The sequence below is a fragment of the Acipenser ruthenus genome, chromosome 12 (assembly GCF_902713425.1).
Source record: "Acipenser ruthenus chromosome 12, fAciRut3.2 maternal haplotype, whole genome shotgun sequence".
NCBI classification, from domain to species: Eukaryota; Metazoa; Chordata; class Actinopteri; order Acipenseriformes; family Acipenseridae; genus Acipenser; species Acipenser ruthenus.
In genome coordinates, this window is record NC_081200.1 from 37295989 (window position 1) to 37308290 (window position 12302).

Here is a 12302-nt window from a genome sequence, read left to right on the forward strand (position 1 = left end):
GTTGTAGCTACACTGTATTTACAGCTTTGTTACAATATTAAATAAATGTACTTTCAAGAAGCTGTGGAAAACACGATGTAAAGTTCCATCCTCATAATCACAGCATTGTGTGCGAAGCCCATGCAGTGGTACATATTAGTAAATGGTGGAAGCGTATCCTGTTTTAGGTCTTTTGTGTATGTGTTGTGTCTGTTCAGCTAAAACGACACTGTCAATAATATTTTCTTTCTAATAATGTGCTCAGTAGGCCAAGCAATGGAAAAAGACAGTAAACAGATACACAATGATTTGTTATGCAGTGCCATATATGATTTTGTGAAAGCGTATTACACTGTCATTCTTGTAAACACTGACCTTGTAGACCTTTCCAGGTCTGATAAAAGTAGATTTAAAACACACGAAAAACAACAAGAAGTCATAAAATAAAAACATAAATAATATAAGGGATTGATATACCGGTATAGAAACTATACAAAATGTTCCTGTTTTGTAGGAAAATAAATATAAATATTGTAATGGTATAAAACTAGCAAGAAATAAATAATTTAACAGCTACCGCTTGACTCAGTCACAGGTTTTAAATTACATTTTTTAGAAGTTTTAAAACTGTTAGAACTCTATGGAGTTTTCCAACTTTGAAAAAAAAACAACATTATGCATTACAAAATAGATACATAAGTTAACATGGCACAATTATTGAAGGGGACATACAATTGTTTAGACCTTTACAATTCATATTAGGACCCACAAAAGCTTTACAAAAATCTTGAAAAACAAATTACTATGCTAGTCAAGTTTTTAAGATCAATTTCTTATCATGGCATATTTCTTCTCTTGAAGATCTTTTGTTGTTTTATGTTTCCATTGAATACTTTATTTTTGAATGCATATATTTCAATGACAGTGCCTAATCTATCACTGCCTGTGTGGTGCTGCAGTTCAAACGCGACAGTTCAATATACAATTCTTTACCCATTTGTATATCCTGAATTAATGGAAGGAAAAGTGAAGACTCAAAAGATTCCCAGCACAATCAAAGTGAGACCTGTAATAATGTTACTACAGCTAACACCTACGCTCTCTGCTACACAGTAGCCATTGCATGCAATTCAAAAGCAATGTGGAGCTTAAGTTTATGTTTACTAGGCATTCAAAACTGCTAAATAATGCCAAAAAAACAAACAAAAAAAAACTATTGTGTTTAATACTGTGTTAGTAAATGTAATGATTTTACTCACTCAGTTGTAAGAAGTATACAAAAACAAACTTACATTTAATTAAGAAACAGCAGCCCGTAAAGCACATTGAATTGTATGTAGGTGCTGTAAAGGTGATCTGTAGAGTAATGCAGATTGACAATGTGATAGCAAGGCTCTCAGACCCCTGATAACCCAGTTATACAAGTACTCGTGTCACTTCAGGCTAATGCAGAGCCTGGCTTAGGTGCCAGAGGCACACTTTAACCCTTTTATTCACTAATGTTTCTGGAATGCTAAATAAAAATGGTGTGAATATCACAGCCGATCTCACTTTCACGTTATGTAATCTATGAAGTTAAACGCTCAGCTGAACTTCATGTTGTGGTCTCCTGTGATTCCCTGGGTCTCCAGAAGATTATAAATAAGATGCTCTTTTTGTTAAGGGACACCAAGCGGCGTAAGCAGTACTTGCAGTCTTTTTCCAGATACACACTGCACGATTTAAATACAAACACACACAGGTTAATATTTGTATGATTTTGTGTTAAGTACACTTGTGTACCGTGGTATACATGGAAAAGCATTGTCAAGTGCCACAAAGCACAGTGAAACCTGTTGAAGCACACGCCCACAAATCACTGATAGTGTAAGTAAAGCAAGGTACAAACGAGGAAAAATGTACAAGTGCGATAGTGCGATATTATATGCATATCTATCAAAGCCAGCTATCTATCTGTTCGTGACATTCAGCTCCAAAACATCCAACATCCAACCATTTATTTTCTTTTACATTTAAAACGCGGATTTTATCTCCGCAACAGCTCGGGAGAATTAAAGGACTGCACTGTGATGTGACGATTTTACCTCCACAAGCCGTGGGAACGTCTACGCCAATGTCAGAGACATCATCACTCGATGACTCCAGAGGTGTAAGGCGGTGCGTGATGCATCGGGAACCGGAACACATTCCACCCATCTAACATAAGGGGGCAGCAGCTGTTCTTGCAAGCGGACTATCCTATGATGTGGAAACAAGATCCCCACTGCATAAAAGGTTTTACTGTAAGATCAAATGGGCTCAAATAAGCAACTGTCAGGTTATTGCACAAGCATACCTAACCTAAACCAGACACCGCTGACAGATTATAGCTGTGTTTTTCATTGTCAATACACTGAACCAAAGCTTCTAAATTAAACAACATCTAAACAGAATAACAGTCGTGAACAGATTTGTTTTTCCTTGGCCATTTGAAATGTAATGCATCTAAGAATAAGGTGTAACCTGCAGTTTTACCCTCATCTCTGCCTTTGTGCCCTGATAGTTAAAGGTGTGTCTAGGCAAAGTCTGAGTAACTTAACTCGTTCATGCATGAAATAGTGAAAATATTTTAAAAACAAGTACCGGTAGTTTTGGACACATAATAAATATATTTTTCATTGAACATTATATATATATATATATATATATATATATATATATATATATATATATATATATATATATATATATATATATATATATATGGTGTAGCCATGCAAAGGGTTAAATCATAAATGGAAACCTGCGTGGTACATTTATGCTTTCATGCGAACAAACTGGAAAAGTAGGTTATTATCTTGTTGAAAGGCGGGGTAACTGATCTGTTTTCGCCGTGTTACATTACTCTTTGCCTTTGTGTTTACGGAGATGACAAAACGTAAGCTTAAGTGAGTGAATTCTTGTAATAAGCTGTAACATGTGTTGTGTAGACGGGTGGGTATTCAAATATGTGATTAACTGCGTTCCAGCACCCAGAACTCTACTAACCAGCGTCCCCTTTAATTTTGGCGCATGCCTGGTGAGTGGGCTCCTTGACGTCGAGCACTGACTGCCTGCTGGGTCTTGTTCGCTGGCTGGCTAGCCTGGCTGCTCGTTGGTGCTAGTGAGTTTCAGTGGACGTGGAAACATAGGTAGTGTGAAGAAAAAAAACAAACAAAAACACTAGAGCTATTGAACTTTGTAACCCATTTCATCTGTACAAACGGGACTCTGAACCGTGCTGAATGGAAAGTTAATGTTTAAAACCAGTGTTCGTATACGCTTCCAAGGTAAGAAGAGTTTCTATTGCCTCTGTTCTGGCTGCGTTCAATTTACAGACTGGAAACACGCAGCTCTCTTAAAACATTACCGGTGTTTATCCTATCTGGTGGAGTGGCCGTGGGAATGCATGGGGCTGATCTTTCTTAACGGAGCGCAATTTAGTAAAGAGGGAATTGTTTGACTGTTTTTAAATACTATATTGTTTAAGGCAAATTGGGGCGGGTGGTTCGTTTGGTGGTAGGCCTAAATGTGCACAAACGAAACATGTTTTCTCATTTTTAATACTACGCCTGTTGAAACATAGCAAGCCAACTGTATAGCTGTATAAAAAAAACACAGTAAAAGTACGAGATAGGGTGTATTGGGTAAGGCCATACACTGCAACTTACAAATATAGTTGTACATCATCAGTACCTACAGTGAGAGTACTTGTGTCTTTTGTATAGATTTCACTTGCTCGGGCGGCATCCTGGTTTTAATGTACTTACTACAGTGAAGTATGATGTAAGTCACTGTGGGGAGCGCTGGTTTAACGAATGTGAAGTATTAAAATATATTTGAAATTATTAATGTAGAGTTTTATTTTGTGTATTGCTGTTGTGTTTGCGAGTTTTGCCTTAGGGTTATGGTCAAATACAGTAAATACCACAGGATGCTGAATTCTGACACCGTGACATCTTTTAAATGATTATTGCTCTTTCATATTATTATTATTATTATTATTATTATTATTATTATTATACTTTTTCAGAAATGCGCATGTATCGTCAGCTTATTTAGGAGCCAGACGCATAAACAACAGTGCTCACTGGCTACGTCTACTACTTGCTGGTTTTGCAGCTGATTCCAATTGCGATATTAACATATTTTGAAGAGCTACACATTTTAATTCGAAATAAATTGAACATGCAGGGTCACTCCTGTTCTAGGGTGTTGTTCTGTTCATTCGCCACATTAAACTATGCAGTAACAAATGATGGCCTCATCACACAAGACAGCATGGCGTTTATTTTTATTTATTTATTTGTGTATTTTTAAATAGTGAAATTCCATACAGAGTCTGTCCTTATCAAAACAGTTTTCAGTGTTTGGCGCACAGTACATTTTCACTTTAAATCATCTTTAAAATCTTTTTTTTTTCTTTTTTTTTCCAGTTCTTGGAAGCTTCTGCTTTCTATGAACACTGCCTGAGTTGTACTTAATTCTGTCAAGTACTGATCAAATTTTCAACTGACACACAACCTTACAGGGGAAATTCCATGTCTCAGTTTTTAGAAAAAACAAAATGTAAATGTATAATTCTTTGTGCGACTTTTCTGTTCTTAAATAAAAACATGTTCATCCACATTTCCGTATCTGGGTTTTGTTGAACCCTGATTTATATGAACACATTTAATGTCTTCAGAAACAAAACAATTTTATCATCACTCCTAATTTGAGGTCAGATTCCACAGTATACTGTAAGGCCTTTTCTGACTGTAACAAATTAAATGGCAGTGAACCAAATGGTTAACTTGCAGTATGACAGCCATGTACATACATGCAAAACGCAGGGTCAAAATAAGCAAACAGGAAATGAGTATGACTCAGTATTGCAATTGGTTGGATACATCTTCTATTAATCTTTAACGAAATGATGTTTTATCATCTCGCAGTATTTCTTCCCTATATGCAAATCTAAATTGCTGGAAATCTTTCAAAAGTCTTTATTGGTTTAAAACAGTGACTGCTGAAAGAAGCTTTTCTATAACAGATCCAGTACGCATTATGGAGCGCCATTTGTGCCAAAACTATCCCGCCATTAATTTGTCAATTCGTTTGTCAATTCATGAATTGGTCAATTTGTCCAGAAATTCATCCATAAATACATAAAGTAATTCTTAAACTTATTTGTTAATTCATCTAATAATTCATTAAATACTTTGTCAATTCATTAATACAAAAGGCTGTATGGACTTTAGTGTGAAGCGTTTGCTCAGCGCTTGACTTCAAATTTCCAATCAACCGGACAAACTTCTCAACAAACAGACAAACTTCCAAATGCCCAAAGTCTTTTGAAGAAAAACAGCAACATTAGGTTGGAGGACTTGCTTAAGCATAAATTAGATTCAATGTCACACATTACTATGGCCATGTTTTTAACAAGCCTAACTTTCAGTAATTATGACTTTTTGAGAGATTTTACAATTTTTAACCCTTTTTTTGAAATACCTTGATTTGAGGTCTGTTGTTTTGTACAGGGGATTTCTTGGGATACACAAAAGTTTAATAGGGAAAAATTGTAAAATATTTCCATAATAACTTGATCAGTTGTAAACATATATGCATGTCACTTAGAGTAAAGACTTGACCACATTTTCCAATCTCTAATTTAATTTTTACGTTAAATAACATAATATGGTATGGCTGGACGAGTTTTGTCTCGGTTCTCAAGAATGCCTGAGCAATGATCTATCTACTGTATATGTCTGTCTCTGTTTATCTATCTAGCTATCAATTTAGCTATGTACCTGTCAAACGTATAGAAATAATTTATAAAGAAATTTCCGTATTCAGTATGGAAAAAGGATGAAGGGGCCCCCAGGGCAGCAATTCAAACTGAATTATCATTTTTCATCTCGCTATTTTTTTTTACTTTATTTTTTTCTTCCTTGCTGTCGGAGGGCAGGGAGCTAGCGGCTGATTCAAGACAGGCACAGTAGGCTGTACTACAAAGAGAAATTACATTTTACACTCTTTTAAAATCATTGTTTGATAAACATAATTGTTTTAATGTGTTTCGACTGGAAGTTTCAAACATGCTTCTGCTTGCCTTGCCTTCTTTAGCCAAGATAAAATGTCAGCAAATTGCAACATGCCACAGTAAATGCAAATCAAATTAAGATGTGTATTGTAAAGCATGCTAGCAGCAAGTCCTATGCTTACAAGAAAAAAAAAAATTCAGATGAACAGTATGCATAAATATAGTAGTAGCCATTGACTTACAGTAACACAAAAAATCACTTCTCACAAATATACCAACACTGGTGTTTGTCTGGGTTTCAGCTGCTGAGGCTTCAACTTCCTAGACAGAATGCATGCCAAGAATGAAAAAGGCACAGAACGAAATGTTTAGTTTAGTGGTTAATGTTGAGACAATGCTCAAATAAAGGGTTTGGACAGCTGTGTTAACTTTCATTCAAGGAGCCCCCTACAGACTCACTCGCACAACACACAAATCTGTTATACTGCTTGCATTGTGATGGGTGATTCATAACAACTTTACTCTCTGGTCTATTTTCTAGAGCTGTCAGACATTGTAATTGTTGGTTTGTTCACAGGACTCTCATGCTTTGCTTCTGTACCCAATGTCTTCAGTAGTTAGATCTGTGGTCCAGTGATTTTCCATATTTGTTTATTTGCAGTGTATTTTGGTGGGCTAATCCATTTCATTTCTCTTGCTGCAAGCACAGCCTTAACTGAGACGAAGACTCAGCTGCTCATGGTTGAAGATCAGTAATTTGTGACCCAGCACTGAATTATAATCAGTCGCTGTTACAGTAGGTACACTTGAGCATTACATTTGCATCTGTTTTGTATTGGGTGCCTTTACACTATTTACTCTAGCACATCATTACTTTCAATTGAATTGGTTTTCACGCCCTTTCACAGTGGAAGATAATTAAGGTCTTCAGAGGAATTTATTAAGTGACTCTGATTTCCATTACACGAGAGTAGATGTTAAAACTTCATGCTGATTTGAACTCGGCGCTCGCCAAGATACAGTATGTATTTAAACTGATTTGCATTCAGTTTCCAAGGTTTTTTTTTTTTTTTTTTTTTTTTTTAAACTGTTATAAAAACCTTTTTTAAAACCGTTATTGTCACAAGAGAGTGTGTCTGCTTAGCTGCTTTCCTGCCGAGTAAACTACAACAAAACACTGATATATAGGGGTTGGTTATTAGTCAAACATATTTGGTCATGGTCAAATTGCTGTAAGAGGGGTTTCAATAGAAGGGTTTTAGGTGGTGGTACTGTATTTTTAGAGCATGAGGATGTGAACTGTTAACAGGAATTTGAGAGCCAGTGTCAAGACACTCCCACACAAACACACATCTGACGTGGCATTGAAAATACTCCCTTTACTTCAATGGTTGTTACAGAAAAAAAAAAAAAGAAAATGTGTGTGACCTGTCTGTCACCCTGTTCAAGTATTTTTTATACACTCTACCATATACAATTTGTTAAGGGTGGCCCTGTTAATTAAATATTCAAACAATACACAGTAGTCTAGAAATGTCATGGAATAAATAACTAATTACTCCGAACTGGTTTTTAAAGATTTTGTGAATATTTCCTGAAAGCATCATTTGTTTATTTGATACATTTTGTTATGCCAGATCATTTCAAAAATGTTATTTATAATACTTCTCTACAAAAACAGATAATATTCCATTTGTAATATTGAATATAAAGCCACTAAGTATTCTAAAAACTCATATTAAATAACAAAACAAAACCTGGGATTTTCTCAAAAGATATATTTATATAAAAAGTGACTTACTCATGACGAAATGTCACACGTTTCCAGAACTGAATACATGGTGGTGGTTCATTCTGCCTTTTGGAGGGAGTGAGTGTACTGTACACATTTTATTATGAATAGCACATCGAGTGATATCTTGGCCAGGGGAAGAAATCTAGAGCTAAAAATCTTCCTAATATGGGGATTGGTTTGTTAAGCGCTGGGAAAAAAAAAAAAAAAAAAAAGACCAAAATGGTCTGATAAGAAAATAATATTCCGTGATATAAGAAAAAAAAAAACACTTCTAAGAAGCTTAATGATGAGTGTTAAATCTTCAAATTGCGTTAAGCAAAATCACAGCAACGTCATGCTGCAGAAAAAGCTAAATGTTAAGGAGAAATTGTGCAGTAAAATTAACCAACTAATAATTTCATGAACATTTGCATTATTCATCTTAATGCTGACAACCGCCTTGGATATCTCTCCAGTGATTATGCAAATGCATGATGTGTTTGTCAGAGTATTAAACCTGTTCTCTCTGAGTGAATCCCTGCTATATTCCAGTACATGCTGCTGTCCTGTTGGAAGATATCAGATCTGATTCACATCTTGTTGAAAGTTTCCTTGTGGCTTGCAACCTGGTGACCTCAAAATGAATTAAAGAACAAGATAATGGTACATCAGGTGCTTGTCTTCAGTTCAGGGAGTGAAAACATTTTAGTGTATTTGAAACACTAATAATTTTAATTAAAAAAACTGAGCACCGTCCCTGTCTATCCGTCCTTTCAGCTTGTGTTATCCAGAGGCAGAACTTTATTTCTTCATTCGCCATCTCGACAGCAAAGCATTGTATAGAGTAAGCTGTATTGAAAGAAATGTCTCAAACCCTCTACTGTGTGGGATTTTTTTTTGTTAAATGTCAATATGACCAAAGAAAAGTTGAATGCAAACTGTGCTAGCGACTCGTATTGTGGAGGCATGACCAATCTCCGGGATCAGTTGACAAGCGCGTAAGTTATTATTGTTATTACTTTTATTTGTAGCTGTGCAGTTTGTCTCTGGGGAGGGACTGCTGTAATGGTTTTGGGGCAATCTGTTATTTGAGTAAGCAAGAACTGTATACAGTTCAGCTTCAGGTCTCTTTGGATTTATTAGGTTTGATACTGTATACTGTAGCAGGTTCATGGTTTTCTTAAAGAAGCAGATGAGGCTTTTGGGGTGATTTTCATTTGATCTGTATACAGAACAATACATCTATTAAGCTGTGAAATTATGTGCAGTAAGAGTTAATAGCCGAAGCCCTGGCTGACAGTACATTCTATTTTTAGGAACATGTCTTAATGCTGCTTTGGCTTGCTTGCTAACTCTGATAAAGCCTGGCGGATATGCTTTGTCCGGGGCCCCTTACTGTACTTGACATTAATGTGTGCAATGTGTTCTGTTTGACTAGATTTACTATTACCAGCACAGCTCCACATCAAAATCAGCAGGGCTCTTCTTTCTTCTGATTGACTTGGTAATAGAAGCAGTGAAAGCTTTTCTTTTTTTTTTTTTTTCTAATGCCAGATAACTTTTTTTATGCTGCATGCTTTGTACAGAATACTGTATATTGTTTTAATATAGAATTTTAGCATATAGGCCTAGGTGTGGGAATTTCTAATAAAAGCAGATTTGAGTACTCTAAGAACTACACATTTGCAGCATGCAAATGCTAGTCCAGTGACAAGCAGATCAAAGCTTGTGGGTTAATAAATTGCAGTTATGCTGCCATCACACCTGCACCTTTGTCAATCTTTCAGTTCTGTGGCCAGTGGGGGGTAGCGAGGGACAGTGATTGAACCACATCTTACAGGTAAGTATTTCCTGGTTGTAGCCAGGGCATTCTCCTAAAAGTGATGTTAGAATTTAGGCTGTTTTTCCATTTGGCCTTGGCATGTGTAAAGTTGCTTCTTGCAGTCCAGTGGAAGCTGTTTGTATTCCAGTATACAGTGATTAAGCTAATCCTTTAATTTAACCAGATGCCTAAGATTCTCTGAACACTTATTAAAAACAATCCTCCTGCCAGGTATTTGTGAAACTTCAACAACTGGTGTTCTTTGAAGTTGTCCCTTTCTCAGTAGGTTTGTTTCCTATGTCAATGCAGTAAACAGATTCAAATCATTGTAGTAGACAAATGTATTTTGTAAGCAATTGAATATTATGAAAAACCTGCTTGTTACAAGGTACTGTAGAGTGTATGGTTACAATAAAAGGGTACTGTGGACTCTGCTTTCTTTGGGTATTCATTTTATTAGTGGGTTTTTTGCCCCTTGAGTATGAATCTATTTTGTTTTACTGTTTTACAAACAGCCACAAGCAAAAAGAAACAGACTTAAACGGTCTTCTCTTCAGTAGTAACAGCTGTTTGCATTTGCATTTCAGCAAAGAACCATCTGCAGCTGCCATGCAGGGTGTGATGCAATGATCAGGGCCGTCTGACCATGAGTAGAGAGGATTTAGTAAGTTCAAGGGAATTGGGAGTTCAAAAGAAAATGGCAAGATTCTGTAGACATTTTCAGATTTGTTTGGTGCTATCCTACAGTATTTGTACAGTATAACTTACAATATGTCTGCTTGTCACTCACAGAGCCACAGTCTAGTTGGTCAGAAATGTAGTAGAATAGTCTAACTACCAGTACTGTATGTTCAAAATGTATTTTAAAATGTTAATGCTGTGCATTTACAGTAATGCAGTCAACTTGCGTTAGTGCTGCCACTTTTTTTTAAAATACTGCTCAAACAATATATACAAATTGAAGTTAAAATTGACAAGTGTGTGATTTTGATATTAAAAAAAAACTGACCCTGAGAGTGCAAGACAAGTTGTATTGTCTCGGGAAGCAACATGCTATACTGTATGACACATCCGTGAAACATTTCCTCGGTGACTCAGAGCTGGAACAGACACAACACATACAAAGTGAAAAGAGGGTGGGGGTTGGGGGAGATTGGGTTCCCTGAACAGTTTTTAGAAAAGAACGGCTTTCCTTCTGCCGCCCTGGGCTTGTATTGCAATCCATTTTCTCTTTTTCTTTTTTTTTTTTTTTTAAAGCAGTAATTTACCCAGGGTAGCGCAATGGAGTACATTACAGCATCTTGCAGTATATTCACTGGGGACCTGCAGTGTTTCTCTCTGTGCTTGCTGTACTGTTGTAGCTGAGAGGACTGAAGCGGAGAGCTGACATGCCCGAGGCCAATCACTGAGTGAACCACTTTGAGTTTGAACCACTGGGACAAACTACCTTCATAATATTACCTAAGTGATGCCATGTTTAACCACAACATGTTTTAAGTCTTTTGAAAGCTTGTGGATACTACAGTATAAGCCTTTCCAAGCTGAAGCTGATGTGCATTGGTTTGGGTGAGGACACAAATAATCGCTCTAAAGAGTCAGAGGAAGTGATGGTGATACAGTGTGGGAGTGCAAACATATCAACTGTGTAGCTGCATACAGTACAACAAAAGTATTGTTGTCATCAGTCCAGCAAATTAGCCCTTTGCTTCCCCTATAGTATTGACAAATGTGTCATCGTCTTGGTTATTAAACATGCCCCTTGATTTCGGCTGGTTGTGGATAGCAGCCTACAGTACAAACTGTACGTTCAGAGCTTTGCTGTTTTATAAGATATACAGTAGGCTACTTTACAGGAATACCTTTATTTACTTTTTGAACATTCTTGTTTTCTTATCCGATTAAATTGTTTTTAAATAAAATTAAAAGTTAAGTCAATAGTAATAATCATGACAAACATCACAAGGCTTGAGTATTTGTATACAGCAGGCCTAAGTGATCTAGCACATGGAACCCTTTTTAATGTGATTAATGCCAGCTGACATTCATGAGAGAAGAGTTACTGGAATTTCAATACAGCCAGGTGCTATCATATTGTGTATTGGATACCATACTCGGGCCACCATGCAGTGTAAATCTAAACTAAAACTTAATGGACAAACTTCATTTAATGACAGTGTTATGAATGTGTTCTCTTTCCTTTTAATTTGAATGTGGAACAAGTGTACACATGGCCAGCTCCAGATGGGATGTTTATGCGATTGTATTCAAGTTTATGCACATTTTGTTGCTTTGTAGAGCTTCTGCATTGTAGATGAGAGATTTTAGTTGCTGTGCACTACAGTAAATCTACCCACGCTGCACTTAGTACAGTATGTACTTTTTTGGTCTGTTTTTCAAGGCTAGATATATAGCACAGTAGCCTGCTTTCATCTCTCTTTATAAACAGGCGCCTGAGGGGATGGTGGAAAATGTTCTTCATATTTTCTAATTTTTGTTGCAAATCGTAAATTCCATATGACGTTTAATATTGTATACTGTGTTTCACAACCTTGATCCTGAATATTACACCAGCTACACTTGGAAAGTGCGAAAAATAATAATAATGGTCTTTTGAAATGAAGCGCTGGTGGAGACAACTCTTAAGCTTGGTAATTGGGTGTTTAAGAGCGTGCAACTATTGTTTT

General features: G+C 36.3%; 1 protein-coding gene across 6 annotated transcripts in view; it reads left to right on the plus strand.

The window, feature by feature from the left end:
- The first annotated feature begins 2996 nt into the window (after window positions 1-2996).
- Window positions 2997-12302, plus strand: part of LOC117416722 (ecotropic viral integration site 5 protein homolog) — a 57821-nt gene continuing 48515 nt past the window's right edge. For 2 of the 6 annotated variants that reach the window (XM_034028100.3, XM_059035036.1), the window contains exon 1: window positions 2999-3287. The gene's annotated coding sequence lies outside the window, so the exon portion shown is untranslated. Of the gene's footprint in view, window positions 3288-12302 lie in introns of all 6 variants that reach the window. The other 4 variants (XM_059035037.1, XM_059035040.1, XM_034028106.3 and 1 more) reach the window with 4 other exon arrangements.